This window comes from Podarcis filfolensis (genome assembly GCF_964270895.1).
Source record: "Podarcis filfolensis genome assembly, chromosome: 2".
In the NCBI taxonomy this organism is placed as follows: Eukaryota; Metazoa; Chordata; class Lepidosauria; order Squamata; family Lacertidae; genus Podarcis; species Podarcis filfolensis.
In genome coordinates, this window is record NC_139605.1 from 106,643,165 (window position 1) to 106,659,504 (window position 16,340).

Consider the following 16,340-nt stretch of genomic DNA (forward strand, 5'->3'; position numbering starts at 1 on the left):
ATGCTGATTAGTTTTTTAAAACACAAAGCATACTTAAGGAGACCCATAAAAGGAGTGTGCAATACCAAGCCTATAACCAAGATAAAAATACAGATTATCCCTTATGAATTCTTAAAGAGATCTTCAAGTAATAAACTGCTGAGATGATCAGAAAGTGGAATTTCAAGCTTTAAATGTGCATCTGTAGAATAGTCGCTGGATGCAAGCCACATCGAGTCCCAAGATTAATGTGCATTTTCTTATTCAGTAAACCTTTTCCTTGGTCCATGGCTCCGTAACAGTAGGAACACAGGGGGAACCAGGATGCAACAGAGAAAGGCTTCAGATCGGGCTTCTGCCAGATGTGCTAGTTTTCCAACTGCAGGGTAGGTTTTTCCATTTTTTAAAAAAACACTTCAGTTACATAGATAAAGGCATTAACAAAGACAAAAATAACCATGCATCTTAACTTACATTACATCCATAACTGTCAACTTAAAAATTTGAAAATAAGGGACCAGCAGCCTCGAAAATAAGGGATCAGCAGCCAAAATAAGGGATTTTGCTATTATAAAAATTTACATATATTGGTAGGATTGACAGATGCTGTCAATCCGGCATGAGGAAGTTGTGGCGCCGCCGCGGCCGCTGAAGCGCCGCCCTTCTGCGTCCCTCCCCATCCCCTCCTCTTCCTCCTCCCTCAGGCCGCCTCCTCAGCTGCCACCACCGCTGCCGCCTCTGGGCTCACGGGCGGCGTGGGCGAGAGTCTCTCTCCCTCCCCCCTCTCTTGGGCGGGGAAGAGCTGATGGAACTCCTTGCACCAGGACGACGGCGCCAGTGCGCTCTCTCTCTCTCTCGCGGCGGAGGACCCGGAGCCGGTGCTTCCCTCCCGAGCCGGGCGAGCATGAAACCCGGGAAATTTAAGGGACATCATCAATAAGAGACAGCAGCGGGACACGGCGCTGGGATAAGGGAGTTTCCCGCCAAATAAGGGACGGTTGACAGCTATGATTACATCACGTTAACTTATTTAAACAATGAGGTTGTTGCAATTCTTATGGTTAGTGCTCTGTTTGTTAAATGACAACCAAGCCCTAGTTTCCAGCTTCCTGACACTTTGTTCTTTAAAAAAATAAAAAATAAAATTATTTATACTTTTCAGATTTATAGATTTCACTGATTTTACAACCATTTTGACATTTTAAAACTTGACTTCCTTCCCCCTCTTTCTGCGGCTCCTTAAATTTATTTTTAATAACTTCTGCATGTCCTAATTAACTTAATTTGCGCATTTATTCATCTTCTTTAAATATATACTCTTATGAAAATATACTCTTACAATAATCCTGCCAATGTTTTGATCTGCTTACAATTTATTTGTAAAAATTCAATAAACCAATTCCATTCTTTTATAAAATGTTTGTCATCTTGATTTTTTTATTCTTCAGGTAAGCTTCGCCATTTCTACATATTCCATAAGTTTTTGCATCCATTCGTCCTTTGCTGGGACATCTGATACTTTCCATTTTTTGCCCTGACAATTTGTTCTTTGGTTCCTGTACAGAATGGTCTTTACACCAACAATCCAAGAAATCTTCCTTTTTCTTTCCACTTTCTTTTTGGCAGATCCTTCCCACTGTTTCTTATAACACTGTTTTACACATCAGCCATCTACTCCCCTTTCTCATCTACTGTTAGGAGTTGCTTCTTTTAGGGGTGATGAACCTGTGGACTCCCAGATGTTGCTGAACTACATCCCTGACAATGGTCCATACTGGCTGAGACTGATGGGAGCAAGAGTCCAACAACATCTAAAGGTAACAGGTTGCCAACACCTGCTCCATAAGTTTTTTTTGTTTTTTTAAAAAACACCCACACACCAAAGTAAAACACTTCCAAACACGCCCCCAGCTGAATGCTATGGTCTAAAACACAGCTGTCCTGTATCATGCCTCTGTAAGTAATCAACCATCTTTCCTTCTCCTGGTATGCCCCACGGAGGACCTTAAGGTCCATAAATAGCAACACCCTAGAGGTCCCGGGCCCTAAGGAATTTAGATTAGCCTCAACCAGAGCCAGGGCCTTTTCAACACTGGCTCCAGCCTGGTGGAATGCTCTGTCTCATGAGACCAGGGCCCTGCAAGATCTGATTTCTTTCCGCAGGGCCTGTAAGACAGAGTTGTTCCGCCTGGCTTTTGGCTTGGAATCAATTTGATTCCCTCCCCCTCTTTCTTTTTTCCTTTCTCCTCCTGTGATGAGGCTGCATTAATGTTGTAATTTAATCTTGTTTTTTAAGTTGTATTTCAATCAACTTGCTTTTATTATTGGTTGTTAGCCGCCCTGAGCCCGGTCTTGGCTGGGGAGGGTGGGGTATAAATAAAATGTATTATTATTATTCATTATTCTTTCTTTCCTTCATTCTCTCTTTTCTCATTCTTTCTTCCCTCACTAAGGATGCAAGAAGTCATTGTTTTCTGCTCTGCATCAGTTACATGCAGTGATGCTTCCATTCTGCTGATGTTCATCTCCCCGCCCCCCAAAGCAAACCATTATTGTTCTTGCTGTAAACTGTGGTGAAATTACGTAACTTACATAATTAATTACATAAATTTCATTGTCATGACCTTATTTCACCCCGTGCAAAGGAAACACAATGCAAATAGGGGGACTGTCGGGATTCACAGAATGCTGTGTGAGATAGTAAGTCTGCAGGCTTGAGTTTGCTAGCTGATGCAACTGGCCTCTGCAATCAGCCTGCAATACTTTCTATGGAAGTGCTGGGTCAAAATGACTCAGCAGTAATGTCCTCACAGTTGATTGGCTGTCATCGGTTTAAAAGGGAATCCTGTCCAGCAGTAAGTGGTGGTGTAGAGGAGTGTGGTCAGAGAGAGAAAGGTCTTCGTGTTGGCCTTAAGGTGCAGCCAGGTACTCTGTTTGACTGTATGAACTACTCATGTATTATAGGTTGTAGATATTTGTATATATAGCTCACAATAAATATACTGCACTGAAGAACCTGGAACGCGGAGCATTTCTGCTACAGCGCCGTGGAAAATTCACAACAGGGACATGTAATCCATTGCCCATTATTTGCAGACTGAAAGCATTTCTGAGCACAATTCAAAGTGTTGGTGTTGACCTTTAAAGCCCTAAACGGCCTTGGCCCAGTATACCTGAAGAAGCTTCTCCACCCCCATCATTCAGCCCAGACCCTGAGATCCAGTGCTGAGGGCCTTTTGGTGGTTCCCTCACTGTGAGAAGCCAAGTTATGGGGAACCAGGCAAAGGGCCTTCTTGGTAGTGGCACCTGCCCTGTGGAACGCCCTCCCACCAGATGTCAAAGAGATAAACATCAACTATCTGACGTTTAGAAGACATCTGAAGGCAGCCCTGTTTAGGGAAGTTTTTAAGGTCTGATGTTTTAGTGTATTTTTAATCTCTGTTGGAAGCGGGGTACAAATAATAAATTATTATTATTATTATAACCATGAATACTAATTGTCTTCACTGGATTGATTGCTGTCTGGACAGTGGCGTAGCGTGGGGGGTGCAGGGGGGGCGGGCCGCACCGGGCGCAACATCTGGGGTTAGGGCAAATCCATGGGTTAGGGGGCGCAAATCCACGGGTTAGGGGGCGCAAATCCACGGGTTAGGGGGCGCAAATTACTTGCCTTGCCCCGGGTGCTGACAACCCACGCTACGCCACTGTGTCTGGACATGGGGCAAATAAGTCGACACCAGAAATTTCTGACTTTTGCCATTTCCATTTTTGTCAGGATGCTCAAACATCCCTGCCCTGCCTGCCTTTACCTGCCCCTGGATTCAGGGACTCCTGTGCTCTTTCCAAAGATGCCCCTCTGTTCCCTGTACCACACAGCTACAAGCATGATCCGATAAGCCTGCCTGCTGAGTCTGCTTTTGTTATTGGTGCCAGGTATTATTTAGTTCATTTTATAATGAAACCTTTGATGTGTTTTCCATACTCTTAATTGTTGAACTGTCAATGTTATAGTGTACTGTTGTACTGAATTTTACTACGTAAATGGACTATGATAAAGGTAAAGGGACCCCTGACCATTAGGTCCAGTCGTGGCCGACTCTGGGGTTGCAGCGCTCACCTCGCTTTATTGGCCGAAGGAGCTGACATACAGCTTCCGGGTCATGTGGCCAGCATGACTAAGCCGCTTCTGGCGAACCAGAGCAGAGCACGGAAAAGCCATTTACCTTCCCGCCAGAGCGGTACCTATTTATCTACTTGCACTTTGACATGCTTTCAAACTGCTAGGTTGGCAGGAGCAGGGACCAAGCAATGGGAGCTCACCCCGTCGTGGGGATTTGAACTGCCGAAATTCTGATCGGCAAGTCCTAGGCTCAGTGGTTTAACCCACAGCGCCACCCGCATTCCTATGAAAATGGACTACTGTGCTGTTATTCATTCACGTTGTCTGTTTTCTGTGAACTACAGTGGTACCTCGGTTGTCGAACGTAATCCGTTCTGGAGGACCGTTCAGCTTCTGAAACGTTTGACAACCGAGGCACAATGGGCGGTCGCCAAAATGGAGAAACACGCCTCGGAAGCCATTTGGCTTCCGAGGCGTGTTTGTAATGGAAGCATTCACTTCCAGGTTTTTGGCATTCGAAAAACGAAACGTTCGGCTTCGAAAGCGTTCGACAACCAGGTACCACTGTACTTTGAGAACAAAATATCTGTGGGAAAATGTGCTACTGTATATGACTAGACTGACAGTGACTATGCATGATACTTTGGCCGTGTTCTCAATGCTCCCACCTAAACTGTTGAAATGCCTTCCCTAAATTGGTGGTGAAACTAGTGAGAGAATTTTGGCTCTGCACTTTGTGTGTGTGCGCGCGTTTTACATATTTTTTGCAAACACATCTGAGTTGATTTGTTCTAATTTTCCCTAAGGCACCAGTCTGGTTATTCATGAACTTCTGAGCTGTCTTCAGCAGGAATGACATTTGCCTTCCCAGCCTCCTTTTGCTATCCTCCTAGCATCACATGTGGAACAAGGAAGGAGGAAGGAGTTTGGATTTGATATCCCGCCTTTCACTCCCCTTCAGGAGTCTCAAAGCGGCTAACATTCTCCTTTCCCTTCCTCCCCCACAACAAACACTCTGTGAGGTGAGTGGGGCTGAGAGACTTCAAAGAAGTGTCACTGGCCCAAGGTCACCCAGCAGCTGCATGTGGAGGAGCGGAGATGCGAACCCGGTCCCCCAGATTACGAGACTACCGCTCTTAACCACTACACCACACTGGCTCTCCTGGGTGACAACTGGTCAGGGTGGATACACCAATAAGGTATTTAATTCCACACTTTTTTTATACTTGAAATCTAGTATAGTTACCCTTCCTTGTGACCTTAATGGCATTGAAAGGAGGAAATTTATGGCATAGATCTGAGGAATTTGCCAACAGTTTTATTGCTATGTGAGTAAAGGATGTAAATCTGATTCCGAATCAAATCCATCCACACCTTTAAGGAGGCACTAAATGGATTCAGTCAGCCTTGACAAATTAGTCTATCTGAAACAGTGCAAATCACATAATTCAGGATTAGCACATTTTACTGGAAATTGCACAAGCCCAAATTGTTGGTAATTTCACATGCATAATTTACAAGGCCAATGATTTAATTCTATGGACAGGGAGAGATTAAAACTAAATTTGTCCTTTCCTCTGCTAATGAAATAGGGCTTGCAGGAGTAATAAAAAAGGAAGTTTGGTCAGCGTCGTCTTATAGCTCATTTCTGTAAATTAAATACACTTTGTCTTTTAAACTGTGCACGGATGTGGTAGCGACTTGAAGATGGGAGAGACCATTTCTGTGGCCATGAATTTGCAAGCTTAAATGATCCTGAGGCGTTCTCAAAGTAAAGGAAGGATTGAAGTCTGATTAATAAGAATACACACAGAGGCTTGAACCAGCAAGACTCTGGGAAGGGTGTGTATAATAATCTCTCTCTGTGTCTCTCTACCCCTCGGACCAGGTCGTTTTATTCACAAAAGAACTTTTTCAGAGTGTTCGTAAGAACCAATCAGATTTCTTCTGAGCATTTCAACAAACCCCACGTGGGGAAAAGTTAAACTACCAAAACTAATTCAGCACACATATTTCTGGGGTAAACAAAGAACAGAACTACAAAGGAGAGCATTTGGCAACCCCTGGGGTGATAAACAAGCAATATACATGATAAGAAGGATGGCCAGGAAGACAGCGATTATTATCACCTTTATGTGAGATCTGTTTCCTGGCCCTAAGATTAACATCCTAAGTTTAACATATCAGAAAAGCTACATCCAAGAAACTTGCCCACTATCTTTATGGGCCAGGACACCTGCCTGGCTAAGCAACTGGGCTGTGTACATGACTTGTCAGGCAAGAAAGATGGACAGTAGAAGAAATGGCCAGAGATGCAGAGGGTTGTGGGATTTGATCAGAAATTATTGTCAATGTATCAAACCCAGTCAACACAATGCATTCATCGTGGACATAATGGCTTGATACATATTTTATAATTCCTCATAGTAATCCCACCTGACCCCACACTCTGGATATTTGCACTCCTACAGATCCTTGTGGAATTCCCCCAACCCACCCATTTCAATGCAACAGCCTCCCCATCTTAAATACTCTCTATCTATGCTGTATTACTAGAAGGTGTACGACCAAAGGACTTGGTCAGCTAGTTTAAAGCAATGTATGAAATTCAGTCTCCTTGGAGGGAACAGCAGAGGCCACAACTAGCAGAACTACCTCGTCAGGGTCTCTAGGCTGGGGTGGGGAACAATTTTCTGCACGCAGACCACATTCTTATGTACTTTTATGTTGTGAACCACCCTGAGATCTTTGCAGTGCTATTTTTCTAGAAAAAGAGGTGCCGGAACTCACCATGAACGCCTCCGTTGTTCTCTTAATAATGATGCTCACCTGAGAGGTGCTGGAAATTAGTTCTGGTGAGTTCCAATTGAAAAAAAAGCCCTGAATCTACAGATGAAGGATGATAGACTACTACTACTAATAATAATAATAATAATGATGATGATGATGACAATGATACATGTGGGTAGAGGTAAAGCAGGTGGAGCAACCAATGGCACTGTTATATTTTGAAAGCACGCCTGTGCAAGTAGATAAATAGGTACCGCTGTGGCGGGAAGGTAAATGGCATTTCCGTGTGCTCTGGTTTCCATCACGGTGTCCCATTGCGCCAGAAGTGGTTTAGTCATGCTGGCCACATGGCTCAGAAATATGTCTGTGGACAAACACTGGCTCCCTCGGCCTGAAAGCGAGATGAGCGCTGCAAGCCCATAGTTGCCTTTGACTGGACTTAACAGTCCAGGTTATATTTGTACAGTAGGCTACATTCCAAGCAACCAAAAGCCTGAGGTTTGCTACATATATTCAAACCCCTCCATCTCCCATCATTCGAAGCAAGAGGCATTTTTACAGTTCAAGGAGACGTTCCAGAATATGTTTTGGGATGGCAGTCTGCAGGTGAGCTGCCACAGCAGAGAAGGCTCTATCCCTGGCAATGACCTGCCTAATCCGTCAAGGTAGGGTACCCCCAGAGCAAGGCTTCCTGTCTGTGATCCAAATGATTGAGTTGGTTGATGCTGGAGGAGGCTGTCGCTCATGCATAAGCAGCAACTGCATTTTACTTTTGGCAGAAGAAGGCAAGCCCGCAATCATTCCCTTCCCAAAACCGCCACAAGAAAAGCTGCAATCCCATACACACTATTACAGACCCTCCAAGTGTCCCTATTTTCCGGGGACATCCCTGATTTAGAGAAGCCGTCCTGGTTTCTGATTTGATCCTGGAATGTCCTGCTTTTCCTTAGGATGTCCCTATTTTCAAATGTTGGAGGGTATGGAGTTATCTGATCCCTGAGCCGTCTGAAGGCAATCCTGTATTGGAAAGCTTTTTTTTTTAATGTTTAATGCTTTATTATGTTCTTATATATGTTAGAAGCTGCCCAGAGTGGCCGGGGCAGCCCAATAAGATGTGTGGTGTATAAATAGTAAAAAAATAACATCATGGAATGGGATGTCCCTATTTTCATTGGAGAAAGGTTGGAGGGTATGCTTTTACTACTACTAATTTATTAAATTTATATACTGCCCTATTCTTGCAGGTCTCAGGGCAGTTCGCAAAATCAAAATACAAAGACACAAAATACATAATAAAAACAAAAACAACCCAATAATACCCCCCCAAACACATTTTAAAAGGGCATTGGATGTCAATCAGCCAAAAGTTTGGTTAAACAGGAATGTTTTCTTGGTGCCTAAATGTACATAATGAAGGCGCCAGGCAAACTTCCCTGGGGAGAGCATTCCACAGACGGGGAGCCACTGCAGAGAAGGCCCATCCTCGTGTCGCCACCCTCCGGACCTCTCGAGGAGGAGGCACATGAAGAAGGGCCTCAGAAGATGATCTCAGGGTCTTTGTAGCTTCATATGGAAGGAGGCAGTCCTTGAGGTATTGCGGTCCTCAACCATTTAAGGCTTTATAGGTCAAAACCAGCATTTTGAATTAATTCCTGAAACTAAGCCCTAAGATGCACAGCGGAGCTTCCTTCTGCATAAGCATGCATCAGGTTAATCACCCTAGTGCCTAGGATACAAGACTTAATGTGTTATATATACAGTGCTTCGTTCCTCTCCTATTATGCACTTCCATCACTCTGCAAAATTCACACACTGCCATAAAGATATTTATATTTAGTTCCAGATTGGCATGTTCTTTTGTGAATTCATATCTTCAGAATGAGACGGGAGAGCACTTGGATGTGCATTATCCTATTACAGGCCAATTTGAAATGTTGTTGTAATACTTGGGCATAATCCAGCTCAGTCACATTGACTTCAGCAGGTCTTCAGCTGGCAAAATTGAAGTGTTCAGCTTTGTGGATGAAGCTGTTAATTGGCTACAGCATTAAAAAAACACACCCTCCACTCCTCTCCAGCGAGATTACGCTGCCATGTCTGAAGGCAGAATTTGTTCTTCTGGATATGGTTGCTGACAGCCATTGCCCATGAAGGTGAAATTCAGTTAGCTACAGCTGCTAAAATAACAGAGTACAGCCTGTCAGATGCAGTCCAATTTGCTGGATACATTTTGTTGGAGACACTAGGGAAATATTGCATTCCCCAGTTCAGCAAGTTTCATCTACAGTCTATATTTCTCCTTTAAAGAGGCTGCTAAGATGGTGAAGGAGAGAGAGGGAAGGGCAAGCTTTTTTCCTGGAGAAACTAAGTATTTCCCCTAGCAACTGCTGTTGAGTCTGGCTAAATAGATTAAAAAATAATAATAATCTAGGAAATGGATGAAGTGAACAGAGAAACACATTCCCAAGCACATTTCTGAATCTAAAACTGCTTACCAAAAATACTAATTCTATTTCAGCTTTGCTTCCCTCATCACACTTTCTAGTAGCGAACTCAGGTGGTGAGTGCCAATAGGACTGTGGCCAAACTAGAGTGATTGAGAAGTATCAGCTTGCTCAGGTTTAAAAAGCTGCGAAGCATCTTTTAAAAAGCCATAGGAGGGCATCCCTCCCCCTAAGAAAAAGGTAAAGAATCCCTGTAGAGTTAAACACAGTTGAATTTGACTATGGGGTTGCGGCGCTCATCTCGCTTTCAGGCTGAGGGAGTTGGCGTTTGTCCACAGACAGCTTTCTGGGTCATGTGGCCAGCATGACTAAACTGCTTCTGGTGCAATGGGGCACAATGATGGAACCCAGAGCACACGGAAATGCCGTTTACCTTTCCACCACAGTGGTATCTATTTATCTACTTGAACTGGTGTGCAGGGCTGTCTTAACCATAGGTGCTAGGGGTGCGGGGCACCCGGGAGCTGGGCTCTCAGGGGCTCCAGGCCGAGAGTCTGGGGCCTGAGAGTTGAGTCCAGGTAAGAGCCCACTCATTGGTCGGAGCGCTGTGGTGGGCTCTTCTGTTGTGGGTGGCTCTGCGCCGTGAGCTTGGGGGCGACCGAGCCAGCGAGATGCTGAGGTGGCCAGCCGGCTCCGCCCTCCTGCATGCCTGGAACTGGGCAACCTGAGGGTGGGGGGCACTGGGCTGATCTTTGCACCCCGGCACTGCATATGCTTAAGACAGCCCTGCTGGTGTGCTTTTGAACTGCTAGGTTGGCAGGAGCTGGGACAGAGCAATGGGGGCTCACTCTATCATGGGGATTCGACCACCATCCTTTTGATCAGAAGCCCAAGAGGCTCAGTGGTTTAGACCCGATAAGGAAACCACTCCATGAAGACTAAGAATTCTACTAGCTATGGAATGCAAAGTGACAGAAAACAAATACAGAGTTTGCAGTGGCAGGTGATAGAGAATGTCAAACCAGGAGGGGATGACTGCCTCCAACCTGAAATGGATCAGCTCTTTTAGGAGGCAGACACACTGCAACATTTTATTTTAGGTCCCAAATGTATTTTCAATTATACATCTTTATGAAGGGTGTTTCTCCCCCTTTAAATTACGTGGTGCAAAACTACTACTACAAGTTTTATTATTTGTACCCTGCCTATCTGACTCGGTTGCCCAGCCACTCTGGGTGGCTTCTAGCATATATGGAAACATAATAAAACATCAAACATTGAAAACTTCTAGATGTCTTCTAAACGTCAGATAGTTGTTTATTTCCTTTACATCTGATGAGAAGGCGTTCCACAGGGTGGGTGCCACTACCGAGAAGGCCCTCTGCCTGGTTCCCTGTAACCTCACTTCTCGCAGTGAGGAAACTGCTAGAAGGCCCTCAGAGTTGGACCTTAGTGTCCTGCCTGAACGATGGGGATGGAGACGCTCCTTCAGGTATACTGGGCTGAGGCTGTATAGGGCTTTAAAGGTCAGCACCAACAAGTTGAATTGTGCTCAGAAATGTACTGGGAGTCAATGTAGGTCTTTGAATTTGGCATGTTGCTAGTGTACACCATTGTTTTAAAAACCCATTGTAAAGATTTAAGATTTTAGTATTATAGAAGCACCTATCAAAGCTGAGGTTGTAACATGAGATTCAAAGAGGCACGAAGATGCTTCTAGGGTTTGCTTGGAGCTGGACTACAGAGACCCAGACTTGGCCCCTGCAGTCTGGAAATAACAGCACCACTGTGTGAGTGGGAGAGAAAAATAATTCAAATTCATATTCTGAAAGCTATGATATCTCAGCGTGACCTTTTATCCGAGTGTGCACTACCTTCTTATAAAGAAAGAGTTCTGATGAGAATGAACACTTTATTAATGATAGAATCAAAACTGGGTTTAGTTTTCTGTGGATAATTTTTGGTTTGTAGAAGGGAGAACTTGTAGAGGGGATGTGGGTTTGGAGGGGCAAAACATCCTCTCAGCTCACTGGATTGGGCAGATCTTATCCAACTTTATCTGATTTATCTGTTCCCTGGTGGCTGTGGTTAGCACAGCAATGCCTCCACAAGCTCAAGGGATGGGCTAATATTTGCCCACCTCTCCAGCTCAAAATGATGCCTAAGGTAATGTGCGTGGGTGCCATATATTGCTTGATTGGAACCAGGCAATCCCCAAGCTCATTGTCATCATGCCAGTAAATATTTAGGTTCAGCTTTCCTAAATTCCAGCCAAACATCTGCTCACCCATCTCTAACTCAAGGAATATTTGAGGAGGTACCAGCCATGATGGGTCTTCATGGTTTGAGGCAGTAATGCTACTGAATACCAGTTGCTAGAAACCACAGGAGGGGAGAATGTTCTAGTGGTTGGATCCTGCTTGTGGGCTTCTCGTAGGCATCTGGTTGGCCACTGTGAAAACAGGGTGCTGGACTAGATGGGCCATTGACCTGTTCAGGAAGGGACATCCCATGTTTCTGTCTGGGGTGTTTTGAACTGTTTGGGATTCCTGATGACTGAGTGTTGGGAAATTTGGAGGTAGGGGTGAAGCTGAGTTTCTGATGCATCAGTCCAGAATCCTGCCTTCAGGTTTTCACTGAAGAATGATAGGCTAGCACATAGCAGTGCGGTGTGTGTATTTTTGGGGAGGGGGGTGTTGGAGCATGTTTGATTGAATGATTAAGGGCTGAACAGCTAATTTCAAGAGGAATCCTAGGAGGAGATGCAAAATTTGTATCTATTAAGGCCAAGGTGCCCCTGAAATTGCAATCTGTTGCTTTGTCAGAAGCTTTGCACCTGGGGGAATACAGTTTCCCAGCCTCCTCACAAAGGGCACGTGGCAGCATGTTTGAAATATTCCTGAGGACTATAAAACATAGCACATGCAAGATGTAAAATTAGAGGGAAGACCACTGAGATATTAAGGGGAAGTCCCGTACAGCAGGAGCTCTGTATCATAACAGAAGTGAAGGGAAGGGATGTTTACTGTATTCCATTGATTAAAGTGAACAGTAACATATTGCAGATGTACTGGAATAATTATACCATTTCATCAGTTAGTGATTTCTAATTTAAAGAAATTCTGTGATTCTATGCAGTGCACATGTGAGATAGAAATGAGCTGTTATTTGGACAATTTTCTCATAGGACACCAAAACATGCTAGTTCATGGTCAAGAAATCGTTAAGTAGCTGCTGCCAGAGAATCTTATTACTTGGTTGTTAGGCGCCAGAGGATCCAACCCCCATGGTATGGATAAGACAAGGAAAGTTCTTACCAATGCTTTTTATTCCATATTCACAGAGAGAGGCTTAGAAATGCAGCCTCTTGGAGTAATGACATTGCTTCAAGTAAGTCTCCCTCCAACCCTCTCTCCCATTGTGTGTCATCACTACGGGTGCTGATATGTGCCCTTTGCCTCTGAGCTCTCTGCTCTCCTACTTTCAATACAGAACAACAAACCCCTGTGTTGCAAACTATTCTTATTGCATAATATACATAATTTAGTACAACAAAGACAAAGACAAAATGTGTACACTTGTAAATTCTCTAATATATTTGAAATCAAATGAACACATGCCTGTCAATCTTTGAAAGTCCATAGAAATATAATGAGTCTATAGTTGAAACAAAGTAATAGATGCTATCCTGTGGGCGAAGTGGTAAAACTTTTTAGGCGTTCATGGTGCCGAAGTAGTAAGTGAATAACAACGTAGGACAGTGATCCCGGATAATCTGACTGTTTCGCTGGAATCTTCTTCAGCACAACCCATAAATTTGAAAAATGCGCAAGGAGCAGTGGTCATAAGGACCACGACCTTCCACCCAAAAGGGTTTATTTGTGATTGGATGTCACAATTCAGTGGGTCCAGGGTGGGCTTTTATATATACATAGATATCCTTGTGCATTTTTCAAATTTATATTATGCAATAAGAATTGCAGTGCTATCTAGTATACTGGTCTTCGTGTTGCTTGTGTTGTTTGTTGTTCTCCTACTTTCAATGCTCACCGGGTTCTGGGAGAGGGAGTGGTCTGGAATTGCTTTCTAAAGACTGTCAGCTGTCCTCCCTCTGGTGCTTCTTCTTCCTCCTCTCCCATTATTTCCCAGCTTTCCCCCTCATCTGCCTCTGAGCTGTGATCTCCCTCAAACCCCTGATGTAATTCTCAACTGTCTCTTCCTCCTCTGGAAGGGTCAGGCTGGGGAGGCAGTCGCCACCATTCCTCCTCTGCCTAGTCCCTGACACTGGTGCCTGTTGTACAATTCCTCCATAGCAAATAACCAACTAAAGAAGAGAAAGTGTTGTGGGCAATCCAGACAATGCAACCCACATGTAGGAGAAGGTTGCTACAGGATGGCCTATAGTTGGTACTACTCACATTTCCCTTTCAGGGACAAAGGTGAGGAGATTGCAGCTAGATGTATGGTGGCATGTGTTTAATTCTATGCCCAACATGCTGTGGCAGTCTCTCTCTCTCTGTGTGTGTGTATATGGTGCAAAGCAGGGCACCCTACTCTATACACACAAGATACCACATGAGTTAGTGCAGTGGGTAGCCTTCTAAGCCTCAAAATAATTCTAAATTAAAAGTTGAAATTATCAAAGAAAGCTATGGGTTAATGCAAACATGCAGAAATGGCAAGTATTCCCCGTTGTGCCACAGGGAACCCTGATGGCAAGGTTGCCCAGTCTGGACCCATCAGCTTTCTTCTGATTTCTGTTTGATGCTTAATGTGTGGTACAATTTGCACAAGTGCTTCATGACATTGCTTTCAAAAGATGGTCACAAATAAAGAAAAAACCCCTCCAAAGACTCATAAAACCTGTCAAGAACACAATGATGAAAATGTATCTAAAAAATGGAATATTTCTCGTACTCCTCCTCCTTTTTTTAAAACAACAACAACAAAAAATGCTGCTAGACATAATTATAAAATGACATACAATGATGATCCTGTGATGACAGATAGACCTTGAGGTGCCCAGATGTCTAGCCACTCACAGATTATGTTGCTGGAATGGAGTCTAAGTGATCTACACTCAGGCTTCTGCCCATCCACCAAGGTCAAATGCAGATTGCCATGCAAACGGTAAAAGAAAAGTCTCAGCACTGCATTTATTAACGCAACCAACAAAAGGCTTGCTATTTTGACAGCTGGGGAAGGTGCACTGCACAGCAAGGTCCCTGTCAGTTGGGGCTAAGCTACACAACACTGGACTGTGTAGCAAAAAGCTTTTCATTTATATATAGAATTGAATAGCAACCATTCACCAAAGTAAAAAGGGCACTGCTCCTGGTTTTCATGATCCACGGTGATCTCTGCCATGAGGAAGATGCAGTGGCCCAAACAATATGATGAGAGGCATGGCCAGAACTATCTGAGCCTTCTTTGTCTTGGAGTGAGATCAGGACCTTGGACAGGAACAAAGGCACAAAGGCAAAGGGGTTCAGGACCATGGACAGCAACCCCCAGTGCTTCTGCTTTCCCAAATTCAGAGTTAGATATTCATCCCCCAACTCTAGCCCTCCACAAAGTCCAGGCACTGGTCCAAGACTTGCATGGTCTCTCCTGATTCGGATGCTACAGAGAAATAGAGAAGGGTTCCATCAATGTACTGATGACACCTTCCAAATGACCACCCCCAAGAGCTTCATGTAGATGCTAAATAGTATTGGGGACAAGATGGTGTCCTCAAGACCATGCTGCACCTTACAGCACAATGACCAGGGAGCCAAAATATAATCACCAAATGCTAATAGCAGAAACTGTTCCCAGAGATTGGACCAGAACCACTGTAAAGCTGTGCCTCCAATAGTCATCTCACTGTTTGTTGAGGAGGATACCATGGTTAGTGGTATAAAAAACCACAGAGAAATCAAGAACAATAGGGTCACAACAGAGTCCTTCACCCAATAAGAATAATCCTTATTGGCCTTGGTGAAGACTTGATATTTTCATCCCCCAAAAAGTTTTTGATTTGAGTTCCTACTGAAATGAGGCTGCATTTTAATGTTTTAATGTTGTATTTTAATTTTGTTTTTAAGTTGTATTTCAATCAATTGTTTTTATACCTGGTGTCAGCCACTCTGAGCCTGGTCTTGGCTGGGGAGGGTGGTGTATAAATAAATTATTATTATTATTATTATTATTATTATTATTATTATTATTATTATTATTATTATTAATCCATCAGGGCAGCCAACTCAGAGCAAGGCCAAGGCTTGAACCTGGACCAAGATAGGACATGATAATTCATCCAAGAGTACTTGTAACTGTCTCACCACAATCTTCTCCACCACCTTCCCCCAAAAAGGGTTTATTTGTGATTGGGTGTCACAATTCAGTGGGTCCAGGGTGGGCTTTTATATATACATAGAAGTGGTTGAATGACTGCATCTTTGAAGATGGCCAGGACAAATCCGTCCCGCAAGGATGTGCCTTCCCAACCTTTCCTGCTGTTGCCAATATATTTCTACCTGTAGTCTTCAGGAATGCACACTTTTGCTGTTCTGTGGATCTGTATATTCCTGAGTAGCCATGCTTCTAGTAGTCTGACCTGAGGCTTTCCAAGAGAGCCAGGTAGCAAATAAACATAAAATACGCCCCATCCAAAATACAGGTCTCTAACGGCAAGACATTATTAGCCTTCAAGCTTAATACGCACTTGGCCTCGCTTTACTGCCAGGCAATAACATTATACATTCCTAATAAGAATCCCAATGTGTGAATCCTCTCCCCCCCCCCCCCGAACTGCTGGTGTTGCTTGAAGAAATAATAAAACACTGGAGCAAAACAATAAAGTGGGTTATAGTGGGATCCACATCAAGCTACCTTAGCAACAGCCAAGTTGAGAAACTTGCTTTTCATTTTGCTCTAGGTTATGAAACATTGGCTTGGTAATGCGGGACATGCATATTTGATACTTTAGCTTCAGGTTTTGTTCTCAGGCTCTCCAAAGCTAAATC

At 43.9% G+C, this 16,340-nt stretch overlaps 1 long non-coding RNA gene across 1 annotated transcript in view; it reads left to right on the forward strand.

The window, feature by feature from the left end:
• The window catches only part of LOC310755768, a 29,212-nt gene extending 25,367 nt beyond the window's left edge, over positions 1 to 3,845 (forward strand). The window contains exons 3-5 of the long non-coding RNA XR_014544527.1: positions 248 to 365; positions 1,606 to 1,796; positions 3,755 to 3,845. This is a non-coding gene — a long non-coding RNA (uncharacterized lncRNA). The remainder of the gene's footprint in view (positions 1 to 247; positions 366 to 1,605; positions 1,797 to 3,754) is intronic.
• Positions 3,846 to 16,340: the final 12,495 nt, after the last annotated feature.